We start from the raw sequence: 22,512 nt of genomic DNA, 5'->3' as shown, positions 1-22,512 counted from the left end.
ATGACCATAAAAGATATTACTCATATAAATAGAACAACCATTATTCTCAGATTTAAATGAATAACCGTCTCGCATCAAACAAGATCCAGATATAATGTTCATGCTCAATGCTGGCACCAAATAACAATTATTCAGGTCTAAAACTAATCCCAAAGGTAGATGTAGAGGTAGCGTGCCGACCGCGATCACATCGACTTTGGAACCATTTCCCACGCGCATCGTCACCTCGTCCTTAGCCAATCTTCGCTTAATCCGTAGTCCCTGTTTCAAGCTGCAGATATTAGCAACAAACCTAGTATCAAATACCCAGGTGCTACTGTGAGCATTAGTAAGGTACAGATCAATAACATGTATATCACATATACCTTTGTTCACCTTGCCATCCTTCTTATCCGCCAAATACTTGGGGCAATTCCGCTTCTAGTGACCAGTCCATTTGCAGTAGAAGCACTCAGTCTCAGGCTTAGGTCCAAACTTGGGCTTCTTCACTTGAGCAGCAACTTGCTTTCCGTTCTTCTTGAAGTTCCCCTTCTTCCCTTTACCCTTTTTCTTGAAACTGGTGGTCTTTTTGACCATCAACACTTGATGCTCCTTCTTGATTTCTACCTCCACAGCTTTTAGCATCGCGAAGAGCTCCGAAGTAGTCTTATCCATCCCTTGCATATTATAGTTCATCACGAAGCTCTTGTAGCTTGGTGGAAGTGATTGAAGAATTCTGTCAATGACACTATCATCCAGAAGATTAACGCCCAGTTGAATCAAGTGATTGTAGTACCTAGACAATCTGAGTATATGTTCACTGACATAACTATTCTCCTCCAATTTGAAGCTGTAGAACTTATTGGAGACCTCATATCTCTCAATCCGGGCATTTGCTTGAAATATTAACTTCAACTCCTGGAACATCTCATATGCTCCATGATTTTCAAAACGTCGTTGAAGTCCCGGTTCTAAGCCGTAAAGCATGGCACACTGAACTATCGAGTAGTTATCAACACGCGACTGCCGGGCATTCACAATGTCTGTAGTTGCTGGCGCGGGTGGTACACCTAGCTGTGCTTCTAGGACGTAATTCTTCTGTGCAGCAATGAGGATAATCCTCAAGTTACGGACCCAGTCCGTGTAATTGCTACCATCATCTTTCAACTTTGCTTTCTCAAGGAACGCATTAAAATTCAACGAAACAATAACACGGGCCATCTATCTACAACAACATAGACATGCAAAATACTATCAGGTACTAAGTTCATGATAAATTAAATTTCAAATAATGGAATTAATTTAAGAACCCCCACTTAGATAGACATCCCTCTAATCATCTAAGTGATCACGTGATCCACATCAACTAAACCATGTCCGATCATCACGTGAGATGGAGTAGTTTTCAATGGTGAACATCACTATGTTGATCATATCTACTATATGATTCACGCTCGACCTTTCGGTCTCCAGTGTTCCGAGGACATATCTGCATATGCTAGGCTCGTCAAGTTTAACCCGAGTATTCTGCGTGTGCAAAACTGGCTTGCACCCGTTGTATGTGAATGTAGAGCTTATCACACCCGATCATCACGTGGTGTCTCGGCACGATGAACCTTCGCAACGGTGCATACTCAGGGAGAACACTTATACCTTCAAATTTAGTGAGAGATCATCTTATAATGCTACCGTCGATCTAAGCAAAATAAGATGCATAAAAGATAAACATCACATGTAATCAATATAAGTGATATGATATGGCCATCATCATCTTGTGCCTTTGATCTCCATCTCCAAAGCGCCGTCATGATCACCATCGCCACTGGCTTGACACCTTGATCTCCATCAAAGCATCGTTGTCGTCACGCCAACTATTGCTTCCATGACTATCGCTACCGCTTAGTGATAAAGTAAATCAATTACATGGCGATTGCATTTCATACAATAAAGCGACAACCATATGGCTCCTGCCAGTTGCCAATAACTGTGTTACAAAACATGATCATCTCATACAATAAAATTTAGCATCATGTCTTGACCATATCACATCACAACATGCCCTCCAAAAATAAGTTAGACGTCCTCTACTTTGTTGTTGCAAGTTTTACGTGGCTGCTATGGGCTGAGCAAGAACCGTTCTTACCTACGCATCAAAAACCACAACGCGGTATAGTGATTGCTTTTTGATCTTTAGAAAGAACTTTGTTTTTTGAATCCGATTCAACTAAAGCTGGAGAAACAGACACCCACTAGCAACCTGTGTGTGAAGCACGTCGGTAGAACCAGTCTCGCGTAAGCGTACGCGTGATGTCGGCCTGGGCCGCTTCATCCAACAATGTCGATGAATCAAGAATCAACTAGTGACGACAAGAAATATGTATATACCCACGCCCACAACTCCTTTGTGTTCTACTCGTGCATATGACATCTACGCATAAACCTGGCTTGGATGCCACTATTGGGGAACACAGTAATTTCAAAAAAATTCCTACGCACACGCAAGATCTGTTGGGGAACGTAGTAATTTCAAAAAAATTCCTACGCACACGCAAGATCATGGTGATGCATAGCAACGAGAGGGGAGAGTGTGATCTACGTCCCCTTGTAGACCGACAGCAGAAGCGTTAGCACAACGCAGTTGATGTAGTCGTACGTCTTCACGGCCCGACCGATCAAGCACCGAAACTACGGCACCTCCGAGTTTTAGCACACGTTCAGCTCGATGACGATCCCCGGACTTCGATCCAGCAAAGTGTCGGGGAAGAGTTCCGTCAGCACTACGGCGTGGTGATGATCTTGATGTACTACCGTCGCAGGGCTTCGCCTAAGCACCGCTACAATATTATCGAGGATTATGGCGGAAGGGGGCACCACACACGGCTAAGAATATGATCACGTGGATCAACTTGTGTGTCTAGGGGTGCCCCCTGCCCCCATATATAAAGGATCAAGGGGAGGAGGCCGGCCGGCCCCTATGGCGCGCCAAGGAGGAGTCCTCCTAGTAGGAGTAGGACTCCTACTAGGAGAGGGAAAGAAGTGGGGAGGGAGAAGGAAAGGGGGGCGCCGCCCCCCTCTCCTAGTCCAATTCGGACCAGGGGGGAGGAGGCGCGCGGCCCACCTTTGGCTTCCCCTCTCTCTCTCCACTTAAGCCCATATGGCCCATTACTTCTCCCGGGGGGTTCCGGTAACCCTCTGGCTCTCCGGTTTTCTCCAAAATCAGCCGGAACACTTCCGGTGTCCGAATATAGCCGTCCAATATATCAATCTTTATGTCTAGACCATTTCGAGACTCCTCGTTATGTTCGTGATCACATCCGGGACTCTGAACTAACTTCGGTACATCAAAACTCATAAACTCATAATATAACTGTCATCGAAACCTTAAGCGTGCGGACCCTACGTGTTCGAGAACAATGTAGACATGACCGAGACACGTCTCTGGTCAATAACCAATAGCGGAACCTGGATGCTCATATTGGCTCCTACATACTCTACGAAGATCTTTATCGGTCAGACCGCATAACAACATACGTTGTTCCCTTTGTCTTCGATATGTTACTTGCCCGAGATTCGATCGTCGGTATCTCAATACCTGGTTCAATCTCGTTACCGGCAAGTCTCTTTACTCGTTTCATAATACATCATCTCGCAACTAACTCATTAGTTGTAATGCTTGCAAGGCTTATGTGATGTGCATTACCGAGAGGGCCCAGAGATACCTCTCCGACAATCGGAGTGACAAATCCTAATCTCGAAATACGCCAACTCAACATTCACCTTTGGAGACACCTGTAGAGCTCCTTTATAATCACCCAGTTACGTTGTGACGTTTGGTAGCACACAAAGTGTTCCTCCGATAAACAGGAGTTGCATAATCTCATAGTTATAGGAACATGTATAAGTCATGAAGAAAGCAATAGCAACATACTAAACGATCGGGTGCTAAGCTAATGGAATGGGTCATGTCAATCACATCATTCTCCTAATGATGTGATCCCATTAATCAAATGACAACACATGTCTATGGTTAGGAAACATAACCATCTTCGATTAACGAGCTAGTCAAGTAGAGGCATACTAGTGACGTTTGGTTTGTCTATGTATTCACACAAGTATTATGTTTTCAGATAATACAATTCTAGCATGAATAATAAACATTTATCATGATATAAGGAAATAAAATAATAACATTATTATTGCCTCTAGGGCATATTTCCTTCAGTCTCCCACTTGCACTAGAGTCAATAATCTAGATTACACAGTAATGATTCTAACACCCATGGAGCTTTGGTGCTGATCATGTTTTGCTCGTGGAAGAGGCTTAGTCAACGGGTCTGCTACATTCAAATCCGTATGTATCTTGCAAATCTCTATGTCTCCCACCTGGACTAGATCCCGGATGGAATTGAAGCGTCTCTTGATGTGCTTGGTTCTCTTGTGAAATCTAGATTCCTTTGCCAAGGCAATTGCACCAGTATTGTCACAAAAGTTTTTCATTGGACCCGATGCACTAGGTATGACACCTAGATCGGATATGAACTCCTTCATCCAGACTCCTTCGTTTGCTGCTTCCGAAGCAGCTATGTACTCCGGTTCACATGTAGATCCCGCCACAACGCTTTGTTTAGAACTGCACCAACTAACAGCTCCACCATTTAATGTAAACACGTATCCGGTTTGCGATTTAGAATCATCCGGATCAGTGTCAAAAGCTTGCATCAACGTAACCATTTACAATGAGCTCTTTGTCACCTCCATATATGAGAAACATATCCTTAGTCCTTTTCAGGTATTTCAGGATGTTCTTGACCGCTGTCCAGTGATCCACTCCTGGATTACTTTGGTTCCTCCCTGCTAGACTTATAGCAAGACACACATCAGGTATGGTACACAGCATTGCATACATGATAGAGCCTATGGCTGAAGCATAGGGAACATCTTTCATTTTCTCTCTATCTTCTGCATTGGTCGGACTTTGAGTCTTACTGAATTTCACACCTTGTAACACAGGCAAGAATCCTTTCTTTTCTTGATCCATTTTGAACTTTTTCAAAACTTTGTCAAGGTATGTGCTTTGTGAAAGTCCAATTAAGCGTCTCGATCTGTCTCTATAGATCTTGATGCCCAATATGTAGGCAGCTTCACCTAGGTCTTTCATTGAAAAACTTTTATTCAAGTATCCTTTTATGCTATCCAGAAATTCTATATCATTTCCGATTAGTAATATGTCATCTACATATAATATCAGAAATGCTACAGAGCTCCCACTCACTTTCTTGTAAATACAGGCTTCTCCAAAAGTCTGTATAAAACCAAATGCTTTGATCACACTATCAAAGCGTTTATTCCAACTCCGAGAGGCTTGCACCAGTCCATAAATGGATCGCTGGAGCTTGCACACTTTGTTAGCTCCCTTTGGATCGACAAAACCTTCCAGCTGCATCATATACAACTCTTCTTGCAGAAATCCATTCAGGAATGCAGTTTTGATATCCATTTGCAGAATTTCATAATCATAAAATGCGGCAATTGCTAACATGATCCGGACAGACTTAAGCATCGCTACAGGTGAGAAGGTCTCATCGTAGTCAATCCCTTGAACTTGCCGAAAACCTTTTGCGACAAGTCGAGCTTTGTAGACAGTAACATTACCGTCAGCGTCAGTTTTCTTCTTGAAGATCCATTTATTCTCAATCGCTTGCCGATCATTGGGCAAGTCAACCAAAGTCCATACTTTGTTCTCATACATGGATCCCATCTTAGATTTCATGGCTTCAAGCCATTTTGCGGAATCTGGGCTCACCATCACTTCTTCATAGTTCGTAGGTTCATCATGATCTAGTAGCATGACTTCCAGAACAGGATTACCGTACCACTCTGGCGCGGATCTTACTCTGGTTGATCTACGAGGTTCAGTAGTATCTTGTTTTGAAGTTTCATGATCATTATCATTAGCTTCCTCACTAATTGGTGTAGGTGTCACAGAAACTGGTTTCTGTGATGTACTACTTTCCAATAAGGGAGCAGGTACAGTTACCTCGTCAAGTTTTACTTTCCTCTGACTCACTTCTTTCGAGAGAAACTCCTTCTCTAGAAAGTTTCCGAATTTAGCAACAAAAGTCTTGCCTTCGGATCTGTGATAGAAGGTGTATCCAATAGTTTCCTTTGGATATCCTATGAAGACACATTTCTCCGATTTGGGTTCGAGCTTATCAGGTTGAAGCTTTTTCACATAAGCATCGCAGCCCCAAACTTTCAGAAATGACAACTTTGGTTTCTTGCCAAACCACAGTTCATAAGGCGTTGTCTCAATGGATTTTGATGGTGCCCTATTTAACGTGAATGCGGCCGTCTCTAGAGCATATCCCCAAAACGATAGCGGTAAATCAGTAAGAGACATCATAGATCGCACCATATCTAGTAAAGTACGATTATGACGTTCGGACACACCATTACGCTGTGGTGTTCCGGGTGGCGTGAGTTGCGAAACTATTCCACATTGTTTCAAATGTACACCAAACTCGCAACTCAAATATTCTCCTCCATGATCAGATCGTAGGAATTTTATTTTCTTGTTACGATGATTTTCAACTTCACTCTGAAATTCTTTGAACTATTCAAACGTTTCAGACTTATGCTTCATTAAGTAGATATACCCATATCTGCTTAAGTCATCTGTGAAGGTGAGAAAATAACGATATCCGCCACGAGCCTCAACATTCATCGGACCACATACATCTGTATGTATGATTTCCAACAAATCTGTTGCTCTCTCCATAGTACCGGAGAACAGTGTTTTTGTCATCTTACCCATAAGGCACGGTTCGCAAGTACCAAGTGATTCATAATCAAGTGGTTCCAAAAGCCCATCAGTACGGAGTTTCTTCATGCGCTTTACACCGATATGACCCAAACGGCAGTGCCACAAATAAGTTGCACTATCATTATCAACTCTGCATCTTTTGGCTTCAACATTATGAATATGTGTGTCACTACTATCGAGATTTAATAAGAATAGACCACTCTTTAAGGGTGCATGACCATAAAAGATATTACTCATATAAATAGAACAACCATTATTCTCTGATTTAAATGAATAGCCGTCTCGCATCAAACAAGATCCAGATATAATGTTCATGCTTAACGCTGGCACCAAATAACAATTATTTAGGTCTAATACTAATCCCGAAGGTAGATGTAGAGGTAGCGTGCCGACTGCGATCACCTCGACTTTGGAACCATTTCCCACGCGCATCGTCACCTCGTCATTAGCCAATCTTTGCTTAATCCGTAGTCCCTGTTTCGAGTTGCAAATATTAGCAACAGAACCAGTATCAAATACCCAGGTGCTACTGCGAGCATTAGTAAGGTACACATCAATAACATGTATATCACATATACCTTTGTTCACCTTGCCATCCTTCTTATCCTCCAAATACTTGGGGCAGTTCCGCTTCCAGTGACCAGTCTGCTTGCAGTAGAAGCACTCAGTTTCAGGCTTAGGTCCAGGTTTGGGTTTCTTCTCTTGAGTAGCAACTTGCTTGCTGTTCTTTTTGAAGTTCCCATTCTTCTTCCCTTTGCCCTTTTTCTTGAAACTAGTAGTCTTGTTGACCATCAACACTTGATGCTCCTTCTTGATTTCTACCTCCGCAGCTTTCAGCATTGCGAAGAGCTCGGGAATAGTCTTATTCATCCCTTGCATATTATAGTTCATCATGAAGCTCTTGTAGCTTGGTGGCAGTGATTGGAGAATTCTATCAATGACGCAATCATCTGGAAGATTAACTCCCAATTGAATCAAGTGCTTATTATACCCAGACATTTTGAGTATATGCTCACTGACAGAACTGTTCTCCTCCATCTTGCAGCTATAGAACTTATTGGAGACTTCATATCTCTCAATCCGGGCATTTGCTTGAAATATTAACTTCAACTCCTGGAACATCTCATATGCTCCATGATGTTCAAAACATCGTTGAAGTCCCAATTCTAAGCCGTAAAGCATGGCACACTGAACTATCGAGTAGTCATCAGCTTTGCTCTGCCAGACATTCATAACATCTAGTGTTGCTCTAGCAGTAGGCCTGGCACCCAGCGGTGCTTCCAGGACGTAATTCTTCTATGCAGCAATGATGATAATCCTCAAGTTACGGACCCAGTCCGTGTAATTGCTACCATCATCTTTGAACTTTGCTTTCTCAAGGAACACATTAAAATTCAACGGAACAACAGCACGGGCCATCTATCTACAATCAAACATAAACAAGCAAGATACTATCAGGTACTAAGTTCATGATAAATTTAGGTTCAATTAATCATATTAATAAGGTACTCCCACTTAGATAGACATCCCTCTAATCCTCTAAGTGATTACGTGATCCAAATCAACTAAACCATGTCCGATCATCACATGAGATGGAGTAGTTTCATTGGTGAACATCGCTATGTTGATCATATCTACTATATGATTCACGCTTGACCTTTCGGTCTCTGTGTTCTGAGGCCATATCTGTATATGCTTGGCTCGTCAAGTATAACCTGAGTATTCTGCGTGTGCAACTGTTTTGCACCAGTTGTATTTGAACGTAGAGCCTATCACACCCGATCATCACGTGGTGTCTAAGCACGAAGAAATTTCGCAACGGTGCATACTCAGGGAGAACACTTCTTGATAATTAGTGAGAGATCATCTTAAAATGCTACCGTCAATCAAAGCAAGATAAGATGCACAAAAGATAAACATCACATGCAATCAATATAAGTGATATGATATGGCCATCATCATCTTGTGCTTGTGATCTCCATCTTCGAAGCACCGTCGTGATCACCATCGTCACCGGCGCGACACCTTGATCACCATCGTAGCATCGTTGTCGTCTTGCCAATCTTATGCTTCCACGACTATCGCTACCGCTTAGTGATAAAGTAAAGCATTACAGCGCAATTGCATTGCATAAAATAAAGCGACAACCATATGGCTCCTGCCAGTTGCTGATAATTTGGTTACAAAACATGATCATCTCATACAATAAAATTTAGCATCATGTCTTGACCATATCACATCACAACATGCCCTGCAAAAACAAGTTAGACGTCCTCTACTTTGTTGTTGCAAGTTTTACTGGCTGCTACGGGGTTAAGCAAGAACCAATCTTACCTACGCATCAAAACCACAACGATAGTTTGTCAAGTTGGTGCTGTTTTAACCTTCGCAAGGACCGGGCGTAGCCACACCCGGTTCAACTAAAGTTGGAGAAACTGTCACCCGCTAGCCACCTTTGTGCAAAGCACGTCGGGAGAACCGGTCTCGCGTAAGCGTACGCGTAATGTCGGTCCGGGCCGCTTCGTCCAACAATACCGCCGAACCAAAGTATGACATGCTGGTAAGCAGTTTGACTTATATCGCCCACAACTCACTTGTGTTCTACTCGTGCATATAACATCAACACATAAAACCTAGGCTCGGATGCCATTGTTGGGGAACGTAGTAATTTCAAAAAAATTCCTACGCACATGCAAGATCATGGTGATGCATAGCAACGAGAGGGGAGAGTGTGATCTACGTACCCTTGTAGACCGACAGCGGAAGCGTTAGCACAACGCGGTTGATGTAGTCGTACGTCTTCACGGCCCGACCGATCAAGCACCGAAACTACGGCACCTCCGAGTTTTAGCACACGTTCAGCTCGATGACGATCCCTGGACTCCGATCCAGCAAAGTGTCGGGGAAGAGTTCTGTCAGCACGACAGCGTGGTGACGATCTTGATGTACTACCGTCGCAGGGCTTCGCCTAAGCACTGCTACAATATTATCGAGGATTATGGTGGAAGGGGGCACCGCACATGGCTAAGAATATGATCACGTGGATCAACTTGTGTGTCTAGGGGTGCCCCCTGCCCCCGTATATAAAGGATCAAGGGGAGGAGGCCGGCCGGCCCCTATGGCGCGCCAAGGAGGAGTCCTCCTCCTAGTAGGCGTAGGACTCCTACTAGGAGGGGGAAAGAAGTATGGAGAGAGAAGGAAGGGGGGCACCGCCCCCCCTCTCCTAGTCCAATTCAGACCAGTGGGAGGAGGCATGCGGCCCACCTTTGGCTGCCCCTCTCTCTCTCCACTTAGGCCGATATGGCCCATTACTTCTCCCGGGGGGTTCCGGTAACCCTCGGGCTCTCCGGTTTTCTCCGAAATCACCCGGAACACTTCCGGTGTCCGAATATAGCCGTCCAATATATCAATCTTTATGTATCGACCATTTCGAGACTCCTCGTTATGTCCGTGATCACATCCGGGACTCCGAACTAACTTCGGTACATCAAAACTCATAAACTCATAATATAACTATCATCGAAACCTTAAGCGTGCGGACCCTACGGGTTCGAGAACAATGTAGACATGACCGAGACACGTCTCCGGTCAATAAACAATAGAGGAAACTGGATGCTCATATTGGCTCCTACATATTCTACGAAGATCTTTATCGGTCAGACCGCATAACAACATACGTTGTTCCCTTTGTCTTCGATATGTTACTTGCCCGTGATTCGATCATCGGTATCTCAATACCTAGTTCAATCTCGTTACCGGCAAGTCTCTTTACTCGTGTCGTAATACATCATCTCGCAACTAACTCATTTGTTGTAATGCTTGCAAGGCTTATGTGATGTGCATTACCGAGAGGGCCCAGAGATACCTCTCCGACAATCGGAGTGACAAATCCTAATCTCGAAATACGCCAACTCAACATTCACCTTTGGAGACACCTATAGAGCTCCTTTATAATCACCCAGTTACGTTGTGACGTTTGGTAGCACACAAAGTGTTCCTCCGGGAAACGGGAGTTGCATAATCTCATAGTTATTGGAACATGTATAAGTCATGAAGAAAGCAATAGAAACATACTAAACGATCGGGTGCTAAGCTAATGGAATGGGTCATGTCAATCACATCATTCTCCTAATGATGTGATCCCATTAATCAAATGACAACACATGTATATGGTTAGGAAATATAACCATCTTCGATTAACGAGCTAGTCAAGTAGAGGCATACTAGTGACATTTGGTTTGTCTATGTATTCACACAAGTATTATGTTTCCGGATAATACAATTCTAGCATGAATAATAAACATTTATTATGATATAGGGAAATAAAATAATAACATTATTATTGCCTCTAGGGCATATTTCCTTCAAGATCATGGTGATGCATAGCAACGAGAGGGGAGAGTGTCGTCCACGTACCCTCATAGACCGTAAGCGGAAGCATTATAACAACGCGGTTGATGTAGTCGTACATCTTCACGATCGACCCATCCTTGTACCGAACGTACGACACCTCCGCGATCTGCACACATTCAGCTCGGTGACGTCCCATGAACTCACGATCCAGTAGAGCTTCGAGGGAGAGTTCTGTCAGCACGACGACGTGATGACGGTGTTGATGAAGCTACCGACGCAGGGCTTCTCCTAAGCACCACTACGATATGATCGAGGTGGATTATGGTGGAGGGGGCACTACACACGGTTAAAAGATCAATGATCAACTTGTGTGTCCTGGGGTGCCCCCTGCCCCCGTATATAAAGGAGCAAGGGGGGAGGCCGGCTGCCCCTAGGAGGGCGCACCAAGAGGAGGATTCCTCCTCCTAGTGGGAGTAGGACTCCCCTTTCCTAGTCCCACTAGGAGGGGGAAGGAAGGAGTGGGAGAGGGGAAAGGCAAGGGGGGCGCCGCCCCCCTTCCTTGTCCTATTTTGACTCAAGGGGAGGTGGCGCGTGGCCTGCCCCGGCCGGCCCCTCTCTCTCTCCACTAGGGCCCATTAAGGCCCATTAGTCCCCAGGGGGTTCCGGCAACCCCTCCGGCACTTCGGTTTTCTCCGAGATCACTCAAAACCCTTCCGGTGTCTGAATGTAGCAGTCCAATATATCAATCTTTATGTCTCGACCATTTCGAGACTCCTCGTCATGTACGTGATCACATCTGGGACTCCGAACTACCTTCGGTACATCAAAACACATAAACTCATAATACCGATCATCATCGAACGTTAAGCATGCGTATCCTACGGATTCGAGAACTATGCAGACATGACTGAGACTCATCTCCGGTCAATAACCAATAGCGGAACCAGGATGGTCATATTGGTTCCTACATATTCTACGAAGATATTTATCGGTCAAACCGCATAACAACATACGTTGTTCCCTTTGTCATCGGTATGTTACTTGCCCAAGATTTGATCGTCGGTATCTCAATACCTAGTTCAATCTCGTTACCGGCAAGTCTCTTTACTCATTCCGTAATACATCATCCCGCAACTAACTCATTAGTTGCATTGCTTGCAAGGCTTATAGTGATGTGCATTACCGAGAGGGCCCAGAGATACCTCTCTGACAATCGGAGTGACAAATCCTAATCTTGATCTATGCCAACTCAACAAGTACCATCGGAGACACCTGTAGAGCACCTTTATAATCACCCAGTTATGTTGTGACGTTTGGTAGCACACAAAGTGTTCCTTCGCTATTCAGCAGTTGCATAATCTCATAGTCATAGGAACATGTATAATTCATGAAGAAAGCAATAGCAATATAATAAATGATCAAAATGCTAAGCTAACAGAAATGGGTCAAGTCAATCACATCATTCTCTAATGATGTGATCCCGTTAATCAAATGACAACTCCCGTCTATGGTTAGGAAACTCAACCATCTTTGATTCAACGAGCTAGTCAAGTAGATGCATACTAGTGACACTTTATTTGTCTATGTATTCACACATGTACTAAGTTTCTGGTTAATACAATTCTAGCATGAATAATAAACATTTATCATGATATAAGGAAATATAAATAACATCTTTATTATTGCCTCTAGGGCATATTTCCTTTATGGTGAAGTTACCAACGCAGGGCTTCGCCTAAGCACTACGACAATATGACCGAGGAAGAAATCTGTGGAGGGGGGCACCGCACACGGCTAAGAAATCAACCTGTGTGTCTATGGGGTGCCCCTCCCCCGTATATAAAGGAGTGGAGGAGGGGGCCGGCTGGCCTCATAGGGCGCGCCCCAAGGGGGGAAATCCTACTGTAACATCCCAAATTTTCAATTTGGAATGTTATACATTAGATCATCATTGCATATCATATTTTATTGCATTTTGGTTTGATCCTAGAAATTCTACGCAACTCAATGACCCACGGAGAGAGTTGGGGATTTCGTTATTTTCATATTCGAGTTTTCTCGAATTTTGAAAAGAGGATCGTTTGATTTTAATTATTTTCTCTTCGAATATTTCTTTTATAAAAATAAAAGAGAGAGGATAAAATTATTTCCTCAAAATAAAGAAATATCAGAGATTTAATATTAAAATCAAATAATATTTTTATGCGGAGTTTTATCGCTATTTTATTTGAATTAGGAAAAATATGCGTTTCTCAAAATTGCATTTTAGGCCCAAATAAATGTTCACCTTGTCTGGCTTATTTTTAGAGGATGGGGAAAATTTATTTTGGGATTTTTGGAGTCCGTTTAGTATTTCTTTTCTTTCTTTTTCTGCACGTCGGATTTTTTTTTAAAAAAATCAAACAAACTCCGGGCCGTACCTGAGCGGGACTCTGCCCGGGGGGGCTTTATAAGCCGCCGCCCCGAGCTGCCCGAGGCCCAGCCCCACCGCAAGCCCACCCGTGCCCAAACCCTAGCCGCGCCGCACCGAGCCGCCGCTGCGCGCCTGCGCGCCCCGCCGCCGCCGTTGCCGCCTCGCGCCGCCACTGCCTCCTGCGCGCCCCGCGCCGCCACCTGCCGACTCGCGGGAGCCGCCCCACCCCCGCCGTTTTCTCACAGGACCTCGCCGGACTCGAGGTAGCCTCCTCGGTTTTCGTGAGAAAACCGATCGTTTTTTTTCGAAAACCCTAGATCCGTTTTTTAGATCGGTTCGGTTTTTTTTCTAGTTTAGTTATTTAGCGAACGCCCGTACGTATGTTCGTTTTAACGAACGGTTTTCATCCATTAGCCGCAGACAGTGAACGGTCGTTCGTTAGCCTGTTCGTCAGTTTTTCTTTTTCTCGGATTTTCCGCGATTATTTTCAATCGCGATTTCTGATCTGTTTTTCGTTTTAGTATAACTTTTCGCTCGTTTAACGGAATCAGGCGATTCAAGCACCCAGAGTTTCGTCTCGAAGCCCTCTTTCTGTTTAACCAACTTAAACAAGTTTTTGCTACTGTAAAATTTGACTATAGTCCAGATTAGTAAACGCAGCTTGTTTCTTTCGCCGTTTGAGTTTTGGTGCTTCGTTCGATTTGATTCTGTTTGCAAATCGGAGTTCTTAAGTTGAACTTTCTGGTTAGATCTCTTATTTGAGTTTTACCCGTTCCCTTGCTTGACTGCTTATTGTATGCTTGTTTGATTGCGATAGAGTACCCGAAGTGCGAAGCGTGCTACATCCAGTCTCTAGGTTTCTCGGATCATCAGCAAGGCAAGTAACGCTTTGATTATATCTCTTTACTACCCAGTTTTAATGCATTAGATCAACCCTCCAACAATTGCATGGTTAGGATCTGAATAAATTGTGGGCTGGGAAGTAGATGAGGTAGTACCTATTCACCTGTTTTATTATCAAACCTTGGGAGTTATTTCTACGTTATGCTTATATTGCCATGCTATGCTTGTAGACGTGGATTGGGTTTGAGAGTGTCCATGATAGATGTGAGTTGTTAATTAATGGTTAACTTAAGGTGGCAACTTTAATACACATCTGGGTGGATTGAGGCACCTGGGGAAACCAGTGATTGCCTGTATTTTTGGAAATCCCGGGGTACCGTGTGATTTTCCTATGGACCGCCACCCAGGCTCAAAGGGATCATAAGATTATTCATGCTGGAAACTTCCGTGTGTAGGCACATGTCATTATGGGCTCTGGCATAGTTGAGTAAGTTGTGGGAAACCTTTCCATGATGGGCTAGCAGATGTAGGGGATTGTAGGTGTACCGGCCTATCTATCAGTTAAGGGGACCTCTTCGGATAGACTGTGTCTCGGTCATCCGTTTCTCAAACATTATGTAGTGCGAGAAATTCAACGGAGGAGATCGAGTCATGTGGGGAAAAGTGCACAAACCTCTGTAGAGTGTACAAACTAATCATGATTAGTCGTGTCCCCGTTTATGGACATCTTGAGTATCTGGTTCTTGGATTATCATGTTAATCTCATCACTCTAAATTAATTTTATTAGGTTATTAATTACCTTTTAATTGGGATTTGAGATGGGGTTTACCATTCTCAATGTTTTTCAACCAACTTTGTAGTTAAATAAAATATATTCCTTTGCAGTAGAAAAAAATTGGCTTTTCACAAAACCTATTAACCATACAGCCTCCACCAGCCATATATGCATGTAGTGATAACTTTACATTGTTCATTACTTTCTTGTGTTACACTGTCAGCATATTCCATGTGCTGACCCGTTTCGGGCTGCAACGTATCATGTTGCAGACTTTTCAGACGATGAGTAAGGAGCTTTAGGTCGTGGTATTTCACTCAGTGATGTTGTTGGAGTTAATGGACTCACTGTATCTTCCAAGCCTTCCACTGTTATCGTATTAGATGGCCTTAAGCCATATTTATTGTAATAAGTTCTCTTTTGAGACATTCGATGTAATAAGTGTGTGATTGCTACTCTGTTATAAATCCTCAAGTACTGTGCGTGTCAGTATTACCGATCCAGGGATGACACTAATGCACAGAGATTAGACTGTTTGAGGTCTGGTCGCTACACGTACTCATACTAGGAGTAGGTTCCCCCTTTCCTAGTCCAACTAGGAGGGGAAGGAAAGGGGGCCGGCCCCCTCCCCTATTCAGATTGTGCTTGGGGGCGCGCTCCTCCTCTTGGCCGCCTCCTCCTCTCTTCCACTAAAGCCCATGAAGGCCCATTAACCCCCCCCCCCCCGGGGGGGGGGGGGGTGTTCCGGTAACCCCCAAGTACTCCGGAAAATGCCCGAACCTATCCGAAACCTTTTCAGTGTCCAGACATAACCTTCCAATATATCAATCTTCATGTCTCGACCATTTTGAGACTCCTCGTCATGTCCGTGATCACATCCGGGACTCCGAACAACCTTCGGTACATCAAATCACATAACTCATAATACATATCGTCATCGAACGTTAAGCGTGCAGACCCTACAGGTTCGAGAACTATGTAGACATGACCGAGACACATATCCGATCAATAACGAATAGCAGAACCTGGATGCTCATATTGGCTCATACATATTCTATGAATATCTTTATCGGTCAAACCGCATAACAACATACGTTGTTCCCTTTGGCATTGGTATGTTACTTGCCCGAGATTCCATCATTGGTATCATCATACCTAGTTCAATCTCATCACCGGCAAGTCTCTTTACTTGTTCCGTAATGCATCATCCTGTGACTAACTCATTAGTCACGTTGCTTGCAAGGCTTATAGTGATATGCATTACCGAGAGGGACCAGAGATACCTCTCGAACATTCGGAGTGACAAATCCTAATCTCGATCTATGCCAACTCAAAAAACACCATCGGAGACACCTGTAGAGCATCTTTATAATCACCCAGTTATGTTGTGACGTTTGATAGCACACTAAGTGTTCCTTCGGTATTCGGGAGTTGCATAATCTCATAGTCATGGGAACATGTATAAGTCATGAATAAAGCAATAGCAACAAACTAAAGATCAAAGTGCTAAGCTAACGGATGGGTCTTGTCCATCACATCATTCTCTAATGATGTGATCCTGTTCATCAAATGACAACACATGTCCATGGCTAGGAAACTTAACCATCTTTGATTAACGAGCTAGTCAAGTAGAGGCATACTAGGGACACTCTGTTTGTCCATGTATTCACACATGTACTAAGTTTCCGGTTAATACAATTCTAGCATGGATAATAAACATTTATCATGATATAAGGAAATATAACTAACAACTTTATTATTGCCTCTAGAGCATATTTCCTTCAGTCTCCCACTTGCACTAGAGTCAATAATCTAGTTCACATCGTCGTGTGATTTCACACCAATATTTCACATCTTTATGTGATTAGTGCACATCTTCATGTGACTAATACCCAAAGGGTTTACAGGAGTCAATAATCTAGTTCACATCCCTATGTGATTAACACCCAAAGAGTGATCACGTTTTGCTTGTGAGAGAAGTTTAGTCTACGGGTATGCAACATTCAGATCTGTATGTATTTTGCAAATTTCTATGTCTACAATACTCTGCACGAAGCTACTCTAGCTAATTGCTCCCACTTTAAATATGTATCTAGATCGAGACTTAGAGTCATCTAGATCGGTGTAAAAAGCTTGCATCGATGTAACTCTTTACGATGAACTCTTTTATCACCTCCATAACCGAGAAATATTTCCTTAGTCCTCTAGGGATAATTTTGACCGCTGTCCAGTGATCTACTCCTAGATCACTATTGTACTCCCTTGCCAAAATCATGCTAAGGTATACAATAGGTCTGGTACACATCATAGCATACTTTATAGAATCTATGACCGAGGCATAGGGAATGACTTTTCATTCTCTTTCTATTTTTTGCCATGGCCGGGTTTTGAGTCTTTACTCAATTTCACACCTTACAACTCAGGCAAGAACTCCTTCTTTGACTGATACATTTTGAACTCCTTCAAAATCTTATCAAGGTATGTAGTCATCGAAAGTCTTATCAAGTGTATTGATCTATCTTTATAGATCTTGATGCCCAATATGTAAGTAGCTTTATAGGTAATTCTTTATTTGAAAAACTCCTTTCAAATTCTCCTTTATGCTTTCCAGAAAATTCTACATCATTTCTGATCAACAATATGTCATTCACATATACTTATTAGAAAGGTTGTAGTGCTCCCACTCACTTTCTTGTAAATACAGGATTCACCGCAAGTCTGTATAAAACTATATGCTTTGATCAACCCATCAAAGTGTATATTCCAACTCCGAGATGCTTGCACCAGTCCATAGATGGATCGCTGGAGCTTGCACACTTTGTTAACACCTTCAGGATTGACAAAACCTTCTGGTTGCATCATATACAACTCTTTTTTTTAATAAATCCATTAAGGAATGTAGTTTTGATATCCATTTGCCAGATTTCATAAAATGCGGCAACTGCTAACATGATTCAGACAGATTTTTTAAGCATCGATACGAGTGAGAAAATCTCATCGTAGTCAACACCTTGAACTTGTCAAAAACCTTTTGCGACAATTCAAGATTTGTAGATAGTAACCCTACTATCAACGTCCATCTTCCTCTTGAAGATCCATTTATTTTGAATGGCTCACCGATCATTGGGCAAGTCAATCAAAGTCCATACTTTGTTCTCATACATGGATCCCATCTCAGAATTCATGGCCTTAAGCCATTTCACGGAATCTAGGCTCATCATCGCTTCCTCATAGTTCGTAGGTTCGTCATGGTCTAGTAACATGACTTCCAGAACAGGATTGCCGTACCACTCTGGTGCGGAACGTACTCTGGTTGACCTACGAGGTTTAGTAGTAACTTGATCTAAAGTTTCATGATCATCATCATTAACTTCCTCACTAATTGGTGTAGGCATCACTGGAACTGATTTCTCTGATGAACTACTTTCGAATTCGGGAGAAGGTACAATTACCTCATCAAGTTCTACTTTCCTCCCACTCACTTCTTTCAAGAGAAACTCCTTCTCTAGAAAGGATCCACTCTTAGCAACAAGGATCTTGCCTTCGGATCTGTGATAGAAGGTGTACCCAACAGTTTCTTTTGGGTATCCTATGAAGACACACTTCTCCGATTTGGGTTTGAGCTTATCAGGCTGGAACTTTTTCACATAAGCATTGCATCCCCAAACTTTAAGAAAGGACAGCTTAGGTTTCTTGCTAAACCATAGTTCATATGATGTCATCTCAACGGATTTTTAGACGGTGCCCTATTTAACGTGAATGCAGCTGTCTGTAATGCATAACCCCAAAATGATAGTGGTAAATCGGTAAGAGACATCATAGATCGCACCATATCTAATAAAGTACGGTTATGATGTTCGGACACACCATTACGCTGTGGTGTTCCAGGTGGCGTGAGTTGTGAAACTATTCAACATTGCTTCAACTGAAGGCCAACCTCGTAACTCAAATATTTCGTCTCCGTGATCAGATCGTAGAAACTTTATTTTCTTGTTACGATGATTCTCCACTTCACTATGAAATTCTTTGATCTTTTCAAACGTTTCAGACTTGTGTTTCATTAAGTAGATATACTCATATATACTCAAATCATCCTTGAGGGTCAGAAAATAACGATATCCGCCGCGAGCCTCAACACTCATCGGACCGCATACATCGGTATTTATTATTTCCAACAAGTCAGTAGCTTGATCCATTGTTTCGGAGAACAGAGTCTTAGTCATCTTGCGCATGAGGCATGGTTCGCAAGCATGAAATGATTCATAATCAAGTGATTCCAAAAGTCCATCCGCATGGAGTTTCTTCATGCGCTTTACACCAATATGACCTAAATGCCAGTGCCACAAGTATGTTACACTATCATTATCAACTTTGCATCTTTTGGCATCAATATTATGAATATGTGTATCATTACGATCGAGATTCAATAAACCATTTATATTAAGTGTATGACCACAGAAGGTTTTATTCATGTAAACAGAACAACAATTATTCTTTGACTTAAATGAATAACCGTATTGCAATAAACATGATCTCATCATATTCATGCTGAATGCAAACACCAAATAACATTTATTTTAGGTTCAACACTAATCCCGAAGGTAAAAGGAGTGTGCGATGTTGATCTTATCAACCTTGGAATTATTTCCAACACACGTCGTCACCTCGCCCTCAACTAGTCTCTGTTCATTTTCTAACTCCTGTTTCAAGTTACTAATCATAGCAACTGAACCAATATCAAATACCCAGGGGCTACTATGAACACTAGTAAAGTACACATCAATAACATGTATATTATATATACTTTTGTTCACTTTGCCATCCTTCTTATCCGCTAAGTATTTAGGGCAGTTCCGCTTCCAGTGACCATTTCCTTTGCAGTAGAAGCACTCAGTTTCAGGCTTGGGTCTAGCTTTGGGCTTCCTAATGGGAGTGGCAACTTGCTTGCCATTCTTCTTGAAGTTCCCTTTCTTTCCCTTGCCCTTTTACTTGAAACTAGTGGTCTTGTCAACCATCAACACTTGATGCTTTTGTTGATTTCTACCTTCGCCCATTTTAGCATCGCGAAGAGCTCGAGAATCGTTTTACGTCATCCCTTGCACATTATAGTTCATCACTAAGTTCCAGTAACTTGGTGATAGTGACTAGAGAACTTTGTCAATCACTATCTTATCTGGAATATTAACTCCCACTTGATTCATGCAATTGTAGTACCCAGACAACTTAGCACATGCTCACTGGTTGAGCTATTCTCCTCCATATTGTAGGAAAAGTACTGTCAGAGGTCTCATATCTCTCGACACGGGCATGAGCCTGAAATACTAATTTCAACTCTTGGGACATCTTATATGCTCCATGGTGTTCAAAACATTTTTGAAGTCCCGGTTCTAAGCCGTAAAGTATGGCGCACTAAACTATCAAGTAGTCATCATACCGAGCTTGTCAAACGTTCATAACGTCTGCATCTGGTCTTGCAAAAGGTCTGTCACTTAGAGGTGCATCAAGGACATAATTCTTCTGTGCAGCAATGAGGATAATCCTCAGATCACGGATCCAGTCCGCATCATTGCTACTATTATCTTTCAACTTATTTTTCTCTAGGAACATATCAAAAATAAACGGGGAGCTATAACGCGAGCTATTGATCTACAACATAATTTGCAAATACTATCAGAACTAAGTTCATGATAAATTAAATTTCAATTAATCATATTACTTAAGAACTCCCACTTAGATAGACATCACTCTAGTCATCTAAATGATCACGTGATCCATATGAACTAAACCATGTCCGATCATCACATGAGATGGAGTAGTCTTCAATGGTGAACATCACTATGTTGATCATATCTACTATATGATTCACGTTGAACCTTTTGGTCTCAGTGTTCCGAGGCCATATCTGCATATGCTAGGCACGTCAAGTTTAACCTGTGTATTCCGCGTGTGCAAAACCGGCTTGCACCCGTTGTATGTGAACGTAGAGATTATCACACCCGATCATCACGTGGTGTCTCGGCACGGCGAATTGTCGCAACGGTGCATACTCACAGAGAACACTTATACCTTGAAATTTAGTGAGGGGTCATCTTATAATGCTACCGCCATACTAAGCAAAATAAGATGCATAAAAGATAAACATCACATGCAATCAAAATATGTGATATGATATGGCCATCATCATCTTGTGCCTTTGATCTCCATCTCCAAAGTACCGTCATGATCTCCATCGTCGCCGGCATGACACCATGATCTCCATCATCTTGATCTCTATCAACGTGTCGTCACATGGTCGTCTCGCCAACTATTGCTTTTGCAACTATTGCTATCACATAGCGATAAAGTAAAGCAATTATATGGCACTTGCCTCTTATATAATAAAGAGACAACCATAAGGCTCCTACCAGTTGTCGATAAATTTAACAAAACATGATCATCTCATACAACAATTTATATAATCATGTATTGACCATATCACATCACAACATGCCCTACAAAAACAAGTTAGACGTCCTCTACTTTGTTGTTCCAAGTTTTCACGTGGCTGCTACGGGCTTAGCAAGAACCGTTCTTACCTACGCATCAAAAACCACAACGATTTTTCATCAAGTGTGCTGTTTTAACCTTCAACAAGGACCGGGCGTAGTCACACTCGATTCAACTAAAGTTGGAGAAACAGACACCCACTACCCACCTGTGTGCGAAGCACGTCGGTAGAACCAGTCTCATGAACATGGTCATGTAATGTCGGTCTGGGCCGCTTCACCCAACAATACCGCCGAATCAAAGTATGACATGCTGGTAAGAAGGATGACTATTATCCCCCACAACTCTTTGTGTTCTACTCGTGCATATAACATCTACGCATAGACCTGGCTCGGATGCCACTATTGGGGAACGCAATATTTCATAAAATTTCCTACAATCACGCAAGATCTATCTAGGAGATGCATAACAACGAGAGGGGAGAGTGTGTCTACATACTCTCGTAGATCGAAAGCGGAAGCTTTGAGTAACGCGATTGATGTAGTCGAACGTATTCACGATCCAACAGATTAAGCACCGAATGCACGACATCTTTGTGATCTGCACATGTTCATCTCAGTGACGTCCCTCGAACTCTAGATCCAGCTGAGGCCGAGGGAGAGTTTCTCAGCACGACGGTGTGTTGACGGTGATGATGAAGTTACCGACGCAGGGCTTCGCCTAAGCACTACGACAATATGACCGAGGTGGAAATCTGTGGAGGGGGGGGACCGCACACGGCTAAGAAATCAACTTGTGTGTCCATGGGGTGCCTGAGGGAGTCCTGGACTAAGGGGTCC

Source organism: Triticum urartu, chromosome 3A (genome assembly GCF_056163025.1).
Source record: "Triticum urartu cultivar PI428250 chromosome 3A, HENAU_Tu73, whole genome shotgun sequence".
Lineage (NCBI taxonomy): Eukaryota > Viridiplantae > Streptophyta > Magnoliopsida > Poales > Poaceae > Triticum > Triticum urartu.
The sequence above is the reverse complement of the archived record's forward strand: the minus strand, read 5'-3'. Positions refer to the sequence as shown.